Source organism: Zalophus californianus, chromosome 3 (assembly GCF_009762305.2).
Source record: "Zalophus californianus isolate mZalCal1 chromosome 3, mZalCal1.pri.v2, whole genome shotgun sequence".
Lineage (NCBI taxonomy): Eukaryota > Metazoa > Chordata > Mammalia > Carnivora > Otariidae > Zalophus > Zalophus californianus.
This window is the reverse complement of record NC_045597.1, coordinates 131,860,892-131,873,365: the sequence shown is the minus strand read 5'-3', so window position 1 is coordinate 131,873,365 and position 12,474 is coordinate 131,860,892.

Genomic DNA, 12,474 nt, shown 5'->3' with positions numbered 1-12,474 from the left:
CTCTCTAGGGTCAGAGGTGCCAGTCAGTGCCACTTTTTTATTTTTTACATTCACCCTCCATCTTGATAGTACAGATGGGAACAGAGTCCAAGCATTTCAGCTGGCCTGCAAGGGCCACTCCAGGAAGTCCCAGGCCCCTAGCCCACACCAGCTCCCACCCATTCATCAGCTCCATCCATCCATCCATCCCAGCATGGTATACTCTGGGCCTCCCCTGGCCTGCACCCAACCCAGCCATCCTGCCAAGCGTGGCATGCCCCAATAACCCCTAGCTCACACCTATCCAACTCCAGTTGTCCTGCCAGGGTGGCCCTAGGGCAATGAACACTGGAACAACCGCAGGCCATGCTTCCTCCAGCCCCAGCTGTCCTGCCAAGACAACCCTGATGTGACATAGCATGGCTCAAGAACCCCTGTTCTTCACCTGACCCAGCTTTCCAGCCATGGTGGCCAAGGTATGACACACTGGGACCTCTGCACCTGCTCCAGCCACCCTGCCAATGTGGCCCTGATGAAGTGGATCCTGGGACCCCTGGCCTGTGCCCACTCATGCTACAGCCATCCCATCAAGGAGGCCCTGGCATGACACATGTAGGGACAACCCTGCCCATGTACACTCCACCCCAAGTTGTCCCATCAATGTGGTTTTGGTGTGCATTGCACCAGAAATGCCTGGCTCACACACGCTCCAGCCACAACTATCCTGACAAGCTGGCTGTGACACAACAAGGCCTAGGAACTCCATGACCTATACTGTTGCCAAAGCTGTCAGTCACATGCCATCTACACCGGGAACACTACTACACAAGGCCACTCCTTCAGGATTGGGAGAGGTAGCTGTTCTGCCTAATTTATAGAAAAAACACACAAAATGTCAAACAAAAGGAGTAGACGGAGGAATATGTTTCAAGAGAAAGAACAAGATAAAACCCCAGGGGGAGGGGGGAACACTAATGGAGGAGATAAGCAATTTACCTGATAAGAGTTCAAAGTAAGAACCATAAAAATGCTTATCAAACTCAGGAGAAGAATGGAGGAGTACAGTGGGAACTTCAACAAAGAGTTAGAAAATATAAGAAAGAACAAATTAAAGGATGTAAGTTGATGCAGCCACTGCAGAAAACAGTATGGAAGTTTCTCAAAAAATTAAAAATAGAAATACCATATGATCCAGTCATTCCATGATTGAGTATTTACCCCAAAGAGACGAAAACACTAATTCAAAAAGACATACACATTCCTATGTTTTTTGCAGCATTATTTGCAATAGCAAAGAAATGGAAGCAACCCAAATATTCATTGATAGATGAATGGATAAAGATGTGGTGCATATATACGACGAACTATTATTCAGCCATAAGAAAGGATGAGAGGATGAGACCTTGCCATTTGCAACAATATGGATGGACCTAGAGGGTATTATGCTAAGTTAAATAAGTCAGACAGAGAAAGACAAATATGATTTCACTTATACGTGGACTCTTAGAAAAAAAAAAACATAATGAAAAGCAGAAATGAACTCATAAATCCAGAGAACAAACTTATGGTTGCCAGAAGGGAGGGGTGTGGGAGGTTTGTCAAAATGGATGAAAAGGAGTGGGAGGTATAAGCTTCCAGTTATGGAATGAATAAGTCATGAGGATGAAAGATACAGCACAGGGAGTATAGTCAATGGTATTGTAATAGTGTTATTTGGTGACGGATGGTAGCTGCACTTGTGGTGAGCATAAAGTATAGACTTGTTGAGTCACTATTTTGTGCACTTAAAATTAATGTAACATTGTGTGCCAATTATACTTCAATAAAAAAAAGAACCAATCATATCTATAAAATATGGTAACTAAAATGAAAAATATACTACAGAACATACACAGCAGATCTGATGATATACAAGAACAGATGAATGATCTGGAAGACAAAATAGTGGAAATCACCCAATCACAGAAGCAAAATGAAAAAATAATTTTTAAATGAGGATAAAGGGACCTCTGGGAAAACATCACGTATACAAACATTCATATTATAGAGGTCCAAGAAGGAGAAAAAAAAAAAAGAGAGAAAATGGCAAAAAATTTATTTGAAGAAATAATGCCTGAAAACATCTTGACCTGGGCAAGAAAACAGACATCCAGGTCCAGGAAATACAGAATCCCACACAAGAGGAACCCAAAAATATCCACACCAAGACATAGTATAAATAGGAATGGCAAAAGTTAAAGAATCTTAAAAGGGCATCAAGAGACAAAGAGTCACATCCAAGGAAATCCTCATATGACTATCAGCTAATTTTTCATACGACACTTTGTAAGCCAGGAGCAAGTTGAAGGATATATTTAGAGTGCTGTACAGAAAAACTTCCAACCAAGAATACTCTACCCAGCTAACTTTTCATTCAGAATTGAAGGAGAGATGGTTTCCCAGACAAGCAAAAACTAAAGGCGTTCATTACCACTAAATGGTCTTACAAGAAACGTTAAAGGTTTTTCTTTAAGTGGAAAAGAAAAGGGTATAACTAGAAAACATATAATAAAGGCAGGATCAGCCACTTAAATAGCTAGTATGAAGCCTAAAAGGCGACAATAATAAAATCAACTGTCACTACAGTAAGTAGTTAAGGGAAATCTAAAATAAAAAAGATGTAAAATATGATGTCAAAAATAAAAAGTGGGTCAGGGTAGTAAAAATGTAGTACTTTTAGAAAACAAACAAGACTATCAGCTTAAAATACACATCTCTCTATAGGTCAATATGTATGAACCTCATGGTAAACACAGAACAAAAACCTACAAAAACTGTGCAAAAATACAGAGAAAGAACATAAACATAACACTAAATAAAATGGTTAAGTCACAGGGAAAGAGATCAAGAGAACAAGAAAGGAACATAGAACTACAAAACAACCAGAAAAGAATTAACAAAATTGCAATAAGTACATGCCTATCGATAATTACCTTAAATGTAAATGGTCTAAATGCTCCAAGTACCATAGGGTGGCTAAATGGATACAAGACATGTATATATTGCCTATGAGAGATTCAATCCAGATCTAAAGACACATATAGCCTGAAAATGAAGAGAGAAAACAATTTCATGCAGGTGGAAACAGAGCAATACTCGTATCAGACAAATTGATTTTAAACAAAGATGGTAACAAGAGACAAAGAAGGACATTACATATTGATAAAGAGATCAACCCAACAAGAGAATATAACAGTTGTAACATTTAGGCACCCAACATGGGAGCACTTAAGTATATAAAGCAAATATTAATAGACATAAAGGGAAGAATTGACAGTAAATCCAGTAATAGTAGGGGATTTTAACACACCACTTACATCAATGGATTATCCAGACAAAATATAAGGAAACACTGACTTTAAATAACACATTAGACTACATAAATGTAATAGATCTATATACAATATTTCATCAAAAACTGCAAATACATTCTTTTTAAATTTTTTATTTAATTAGTTAACATATAGTATTAGTTTCAGATGTAGAATTTAGTGATTCGTCAGTTGCATATAACATCCAGTGCTCATTACATCAAGTGCCCTCCTTAATCCCCATCACCCAATTTACCCATTGCCCCACCTATCTCGTCTCCAGAAACCCTCAGTTTGTTTCCTAAAGTTAAGAGTCTTATGGTTTGCCTCCCTCTCTGTTTTTACCTTATTTTTCCTTCCCTTCCCCTATGTTCATCTGTTTTGTTTCTTAAATTCCACATGAGTGAAATCATATGGTATTTGTCTTTCTCTGACTGACTTATTTCACTTAGCAAAATACCCTCTAGTTCCATCCATGTTGCAAAGGCAAGATTTCATTCTTTTTGATTGCTGAGTAACATTCCACTTATATATATGTGTGTGTGTATATATATGTATACACACACACACACACACACACACACACACACACACACACACACACGCATACCAACGTCTTTATCCATTCATCTGTTGATAGACATCTGGGCTCTTTCCACATTTGACTATTGTGGACATTACTGCTATAAACATTGGGGTGCATGTGTCCCTTCAAATCACTATGTTTGTATCCTTTGGATGAATTCCTAATAGTGCAATTATTGGGTCATAGGGTAGTTCTATTTTTATCTTTTTGAGGATCCTCCGTATTGTTTTCCAGAGCCACTACACCGGTTTTCATTGCCACCAACAGTGTAAGAGGGTTCCCCTTTCTCCGCAACCTCACCAACATCTTTTGTTTCCTGACTTGTTAATTTTAGCCATTCTGACTGGTGTGATGTGGTATCTCATTGTGGGTTTCGTTTGTATTTTAATGATGCCAAGTGATGTTGAGCATTTTTTCATGTGACTGTTAGCCATTTGTATATCGTCTTTGAAGAAATGTCTGTTCATGTCTTCTGCCCATTTCCTGACTGGATATTTTGCTTTTTGGGGGTTGAGTTTGATAAGTTCTTTATAGATCTTGGATACCAGCCCTTTATCTGATATGTCATTTGCAAATATCTTCTCCCATTCCGTAGGTTGCCTTTTAGTTTTGTTGACTGTTTCCTTTGCTGTGCAGAAGCTTTCTATCCTGATGAGGTCCCAATAGTTCATTTTTGCTTTGGTTTCCCTTGCTTTTTCCCCTTGCAAGAAGTTACTGTGGTCAAGGTCAAAGAGGTTGCTGCCTGTGTTCTCCTCTAGGATTTTGATGGATTCCTGTCTCACATTTAAGTCTTTCATCCATTTTGAGTCTATTTTTGTGTATGCTTTAAGAGAGTGGTCCAATTTCGTTCTTGTACATGTGGATTTCCAATTTTCCCAGCACCATTTAGTGAAGAGACTATTTTTTTCCATTGGATATTCTATGCTGCTTTGTCGAAGATGAGTTGGCCATAGAGTTGAGGGTCCATTTCTGGGTTCTCTATTCTGTTCCATTGATCTGTGTGTCTGTTTTTGTGCCAGTACTATACAGTCTTGATGATCACAGCTTTGTAATAGAGTGTGAAGTCTGGAATTGTGACACCTCCAGCTTCAGTTTCCTTTTTCAACACAGAATACACGTTCTTTTCAGCTGCACCTGGAATATTCTCCAGCATAGATCATATGTTAGACTACAAAACAAGTCTCTATAAATTCAAGAAGACTAAAATCATATCAAGCATCTTTCCCAACCAAACAATATGAAATTAGAAATCAGTTTTTAAAAAACTAGGAAAAACATGAACATGTGGAAACTCTACAACATGTTAATAAACAAACAATGGCAATGAAGAAATTAAAGAGAAAATTTAAAAAATACCTTGAGACAAACAAAAATGAAACACATAAAGAAGATGTGAGATACATATATACAATGGAACATTATTTAGCCATAAAAAAGAATGAAATCCTGCCATTTGCAACATGGATAGAATTAGCGTAATGCTAAGGGAAGGGTTCCTGGGTGGCTCAGCTGGTTAAGCTCTACCTTCGGCTTGGGTCATGATCCTGGAGTCCTAGGATTGAGACCCATGTCAGGCTCCTTGCTCAGTGGGAAGTCTGCTCCTCACTCTCCGTCCCCCCACCCACGCTCAAGTGTTGTCTCTCCCTCTGCTCTCTCTCTCAAATAAATAAATAAATAAATAAATAAATAAATAAATAAATAAATAATCTAAAAAAATACTAAGGGAAATAAGTCAAAGAAAGAGAAATACTATATGATTTTACTCATATGTCAAATTTAAGAAACAAAACAAATGAGCAAAGGTAAATAAAAAAGAGACAAAACAAGAAACAGACTCTTAACTATAGAGAACAAACCGATGGTTACCAGGAGGGGAGGTGGTCAGGGGCATGGGTAAAATAGGGGATGGGGATTAAAGAGTACACTTACCATGATGAAATAAAATAACAAAATTAAAAAAGAGAGAAAACTAGCACTTGCGTTACAATCAATGCAAATATTTTGACAAAAGAAGTATGAAGTCAAATTTTAATTAATTCAGGATATATTTAGAAGTTCCTCAAATAGAGAAATATTTATAGAGTTGATGAAATGATGAGGAGCTCTGCATAGTACAATTTCAAAGGAAGATTTTGAGAATTAAGTGAGATAATAATCTATGCACAGGGTAACAAATAGTAAGTGTAATTTATGAAAAAAAGAAATGTATTTAGCATTTAATAAGTTTACTGGGGTCCCCAAATAAGCATATATTTGTTATTTTTCAAAACAAAACAAAAAAAATTGAAAACACAATTTCCCAAAATCTATGGGACACAGGAAAAGCAAATCTAAGAGTGAAGTTCACTATGGTGATACAGGTCTAATTAAAGAATCACGAAAAATGTCAAATAAACAATTTAACTTTACACTTAAAGGAACAGAGAAAGAGAACAAATAAAGCCCAAAGTTAGTAGAAAGAAGAAAATAACAAAGATCAGATTGGAAATTAATACAATAGAGACTAAAACAACAATAGAAAAGACTAATGGAACTAAGAGCTGGTCATTAGAAAAATGAAATTGAAAAACCCTTGGGTGGGCTTATAAAAAAAAGAGCAAAAGATCAAATAAATAAAATCAGAAATAAAAGAAAAGTTACAACTGATACCACAGAAATACTGAGAATCATTAAAGATCATTAAGAACAATAGCATGCCAACAAACTGGATAACCCAGAAGAAATGGAAGTCTTCCAAGGTGAATTCTATCAAACATTTAATATTCTTAGCAGCAATGTCCACAACAACCAAACTGTGGAAAGAGCTGAGATGCCCTTCAACAGATGAATGGATAAAGAAGATGTGGTTCATATATACAGCGGAATATTACTCAGCCATCGGAAAGGATGAATACCCATCATTTGCATCGACATGGATGGAACTGGAGGGGATTATGTTAAGTGAAAGAAGTCAAGCAGAGAAAGTCAATTATCATATGGTTTCACTTATATGTGGAACATAAGGAATAGAACAGAGGACCACAGGGGAAGGAAGGGAAAAATGAAGCGGGGGAAACCAGAAGGGGGGTGGAGATGAACCATGAGAGACTATGGACTCTGAGAAACAAACTGAGGATTTCGGAGGGGAGGTGGGTGAGGGGATGGGTTAGCCCAGTGATGTATATTAAGGAAGGCACGTATTGCATGGAGCACTGGGTGTTATACGCAAACAATGAATCATGGAACACTACATTAAAAACTAACGACGTACTGTATAGTGACTAACATAACATAATAAAAAAATAAATTAAAAAAATGAAGAAGAGTTAGTACTTATCCTCAAATTACAATGGACTCACGAATAATGTGAGGGTAAAGGGGCACCAAGTCCCTGACCAGTAAAGAATTTGTATATATCTTTTGACACTCAAAAAACTTAACTACTAACAGTCTACTGTTGACTGGAAGCCTTACTGATAACAAAGTCAACATGTATCTTGTATGTTATATGTATTAAATATTATATTCTTACAATGCTAGTGAGGAGAATATTAAAATATTAAGGAAGAGAAAATACATTTACTGTGCAGTACAGTAAAAAGGAAGCACCCCACATGGTTAGGAAAGCTGGATCCTGGAGTGAGACTGCCTCCTAAATTCTCTATCCAGGAATGAGGGAAATTTCCTTGCAAGCGAAGTCTGGGAGAAGGGTAAAGAACAGGGGAAGGCAGAGTACCTTTGCCCATCTCTCTAGGTCACTTGTTCCAGCTGACCTCCTCTGTGTGGGTCTAACACTGTTTCTGCTTATGGACATGCTGGCAAGCGGCGAGCTGCCAGTTCCCCAGCAGTATTAGCTCCCTGCTTCAGAGAACTTGAGCACCAGTGACAGTATCCCTCCCCCTGTCAGCTCCATGGCTCAGGCTCCTCCTGCCTGGTGCTATCTTGACCCCAGTGTTCTCCTGGACCTCTCACCTTGGGGGCATGCAGTTTATCATTCCGTTGGTCCTTGACCAACTCCAGCCAGTGACTGGCCCTGACACTTTGGCAAGAATCCCTCCCCAGAGCCAGGATCTTTGCATTTTTCAGTTCAAGATCTCAATTAACCAAGCTTTGCACAGGGAGTGGGGTGAGGAATGCCAAAAGCAGGTGAGAACCCTGCTGTTTCAACTTTCTTTCTTCCACCTCTTCCTTTCAATGTTTTATTATTTGGCAACTTCTATCTTTAAATCACAACGTAAAACATGTATTAAAAACAAAAATCCACATATAAGTGGATCTATGCAGGCTAAGCCCATGTTGTTCAAGGGTCAACTAAATTCCAAAAAATTGAAGAGGAAGGAATGCTTCTGATTTCATTTTTACAAGGAGAATATTATACAGATACCAAACCCAGACAAGGGCACACCACAAAAAAAGAAAACTACAGGCCAATATCTCTGATGAACATAAATGCAAAAATCTTTAACAAAATATCAGCAAATTGAGTTCAACAGCACATTAAAAGGATCATGATCAACATGGATTTATTCCATGGATGCAAGGATAGTGTGACATCAGCAAATCAATCAAGATTCATCACATTGACAAAACGAAGGTTAAAAACTCATGATCGTCTGCATAGATGCAGAAAAAGTATATGAAAAAATTCAACATCCTTTTATGACAAAAACTCTCATCAAAGTGGGTGCAAAGGGAACATTATTAACATAATAAAGGCCATTTATGACAAACTCACAGCTAACATCAGACTCAGTGGCGAAAAGCTGCAAGCTTTTCCTCTAAGATCAGGAACAAAATACTGATGCCCAGTTTTGTGACTTTTGTTCAAAACAGTACTAGAAGTCCTAGCCAGACAATTAAACAAGAAAAGGAAAAAGAAAGACAATCAAATTGGGAAGGCAGAAGTAAAACTGTTACTGTTTACAGATGGTATGATACTATACATAGAAAACCCTAAAGACTCCACCAAAAAAACTATTAGAACAAATGAATTTTGTACAGTTGCAAGATACAAAATTAACACACAGTTGCATTTCTATAAATAAATAAATTTCTAATAAATTTCTAATAATGAAGTATAAGAAATTAAGAAAATAATTCCGTTTATAATTATACCAAAAAGAATAAAATATGTAAGAATAAATTTAACCAAGGAAGTGAAAGATCTGTGAGACAGGAATCCATCAAAATCCTTGAGGAGAACAGAGACAGCAACCTCTTCAACCTCAGCCGCAGCAACCTCTTCCTAGAAACATCACCAAAGGCAAGGAAAGCAACGACAAAAATGAACTATTGGGAATTTATCAAGATAAAAAGCTTTTGCACAGCAAAGGAAACAGTCAACAAAACCAAAAGACAACCGACAGAATGGGAGAAGATATTTGCAAATGACATATCAGATAAAGGGCTAGTATCCAAAATCTATAAAGAACTTATCAAACTCAACACCCAGAGAACAAATAATGCAATCAAGAAAAGGGCAGAAGACATGAACAGACATTTCTGCAAAGAAGACGTCCAAATGGCCAACAGACACATGAAAAAGTGCTCCACATCGCTCGGCATCAGGGAAATCCGAATCAAAACCTCAATGAGATACCACCTCACACCAGTCAGAATGGCTAAAATTAACAAGTCAGGAAACAACGGATTTTGGCAAGGATGTGGAGAAAGGGGAACCCTCCTACACTGTTGGTGGGAAAGCAAGCTGGTGCAGCCACTCTGGAAAACAGTATGGAGGTTCCTTAAAATGTTGAAAATAGAGTTACCGTGTGACCCAGCAATAGCACTACTGGGTATTTACCCCAAAGATAAAATGTAGTGATCTGAAGGGGTACGTGCACCCCGATGTTTATATCAGCAATATCCACAATAGCCAAACTATGGAAAGAGCCAAGATGTCCATCGACAGATGAATGGATAAAGAAGAAGTGGTATATATATACAATGGAATATTATGCAGCCATCGAAAGGAATGATATCTTGCCATTTGCAATAACATGGAGGGAACTGGAGGGTATTATGCTGAGTCAAATAAGTCAATCAGAGGAAGACATGTATCGTATGACCTCCCTGATATGAGGAATTCTTAATCTCAGGAAACTGAGGGTTGCTGGAGTGGTGGGGGGCGGGAAGGATGGGGAGGTTGGGTGATAGACATTGGGGAGGGTATGTGCTATGGTGAGCGCCGTGAATTGCGTAAGACTGTTGAATCACAGACCCATACCTCTGAAACAAATAATACATTATATGTTAAAAAAAAAAAAAGAAGAAGAAGTTAGGAGGAAGGGAAAAATGAAATGGGGGAAATCGGAGGGGGAGACAAACCATGAAAGATTATGGACTCTGAGAAACTAACTGAGGGTTGTAGAGGTGAGGGGGGTGGGGGGATGGATTAGCCTGGTGATGGGTATTTAAGAGGGTGCATATTGAATGGAGCAGTGGGTGTTATATGCAAACAATGAATCATGGAATGCTACATCAAAAACTAATAATGTAATGTATGGTGATTAACATAACATAATAAAATAAAATTTAAAAAAAGAAGACTTAAATAGACATTTTCCCAAAGAAGACATATAGAAGGACAATAAACACATGAAAAGATGCTCGACATCACTAATCATCAGGAAAATGCAAATCAAAACCACAATGAGATATCTCCTCATTCCTATGAGAATGGCTAGTATCAAAACAACAAAATACCAAGTGTTGGTGAGGTTGTGGGAGAAAGGAAATGTTTATACCTTGTTGGTGGGAATATAAATTAGTGTAACCAGTATGGAAAATCATATGGAGGTTGGGGGTGGACAAGATAGATAGAAGGTGATTAAGAGGTACAGACGTCCAGTTATAAAATACGTAACTGATGGGGTTGTAATATACAGCATAGGGAATATAGTCAATAACATGGTAACTTTGTACTGATGACAGTAACTAGACTTACTGTGGGGATTATTTTATAATGTATAAAAATATCTAATTACTATGATATACACCTGAAACTAATGAGATATGGCACGTCAATTATACTTTAATTAAAAAAATAAATTTGCAAATCAACCCATCTACCCAGCACTCCTAATTCCCCTTACCCTGCTACTTTTTTTCTTTTCTCAAAACAGGTATCACTTCCTAACACTATAAAATATACTTATGTCTGGTATGGAGTCTCTCATTCTGCTCCCCAAAGTTTGAGATCTTTGTTTTGTTTACTGATGCATTTATACTCCCAGAGTTAATATTTTAGTGTCTCAGTAAATACCAGTTGAAGAATAAATGAATTCTTAAAGAAAAACATGTAAAAAGCTGTGAAACTAAAGCAATAATTCAGAAAAATCTGACCAAGAGAGCTCCCTTCTGAAACTTTATTTTTCCTTTTTACTCAGCCTGAAACTTCACCAATTATGAATTTGACTTAAGGGATGTCTTTTTTTAAAATGCCAATACTATACTGGTGGTGCTAAGAACTCAGTTACTAATGCATTGTTGTGAATTGATTTGAGTTCATCACTCCCTTTCAGTCTCTAATGGAGAACAGCTTCCTGATGAGATCAGAAAGAGTAGAGAAAGCTAGGACATTTTGGAATATAGACCACACTAGGGAGTGTGGAAATCCTGGGTTAGAGCCAGAGTGGGGTGGCTTATGGCACCATAATATGGCTCAGCCTGAGAGATGGAAATGGTAATGCCGCATTTACATGTTAATGCTTAGTTCTGTGATGATCTTTTCAAAATCTCTCCAAAAAAAGCTTGTTTAGATCAATGACTGCCTCTGTTAAATTGATTACATCAAGTAATCAATGGCCAAGTATAACCTAATTTTAAAAATGTGCCCAGCAGGAACTTGTTTAAAGGAGTAAATGGGAACAGGGATGGGCTTTTGGTTTCCTAGATGTCTCAATGTGACTTTTGCCAGGAAACTGAAAATGCTTATCAGATTTGCTTCATCTAGAAAGAATGGTTCTGTTTCCCTTGCAGGTCTCTACAGGCCAGCCCATCTGATGAACTATCCAGATTTCACTATCCAACACTGTGACACTTCCATAATTTATTTGGCTGCCATGAATAATGCCAGTATTACAATACACACAAACATGACTTTATGGCGATTTTATGATGGTTAGATTGTTGATGGTCAAGCTGTTTTCAGAGTCAACCCATCATCCCTCGGTGTCCAGAGATATCAGATCCATTCAAAGACCTGAACCAAACAACTGTGGGATAATGATGAGATGCTGTGTGGGGATGGCATGAGCAGTGGTGCATTGAAGAGCTCAGGCTTAAAAGTTTGTGACCATTAAAGTTATTCATAATCTATATGGCAGCAGAAGCTTAATGAAATCACTTTCCTCCCATCCTTCCTACAAACCACATGACTATTTGTAGCGTTATTTGAGGTGTTTGAGAAAACGAGGAAAACAGGATGAGAGAGCTGTGGACTCACAGGCATTGTGTCCCTGTAAGCCAAATGGAGGGATGTCTTTACAGAAAAACTGGAAATTCCTCTAAAAACTCTCCTGAATTGAAAGTCTTCTACAACAACAACAATAGCTACTAATTTACTGAATGCTCACTCCT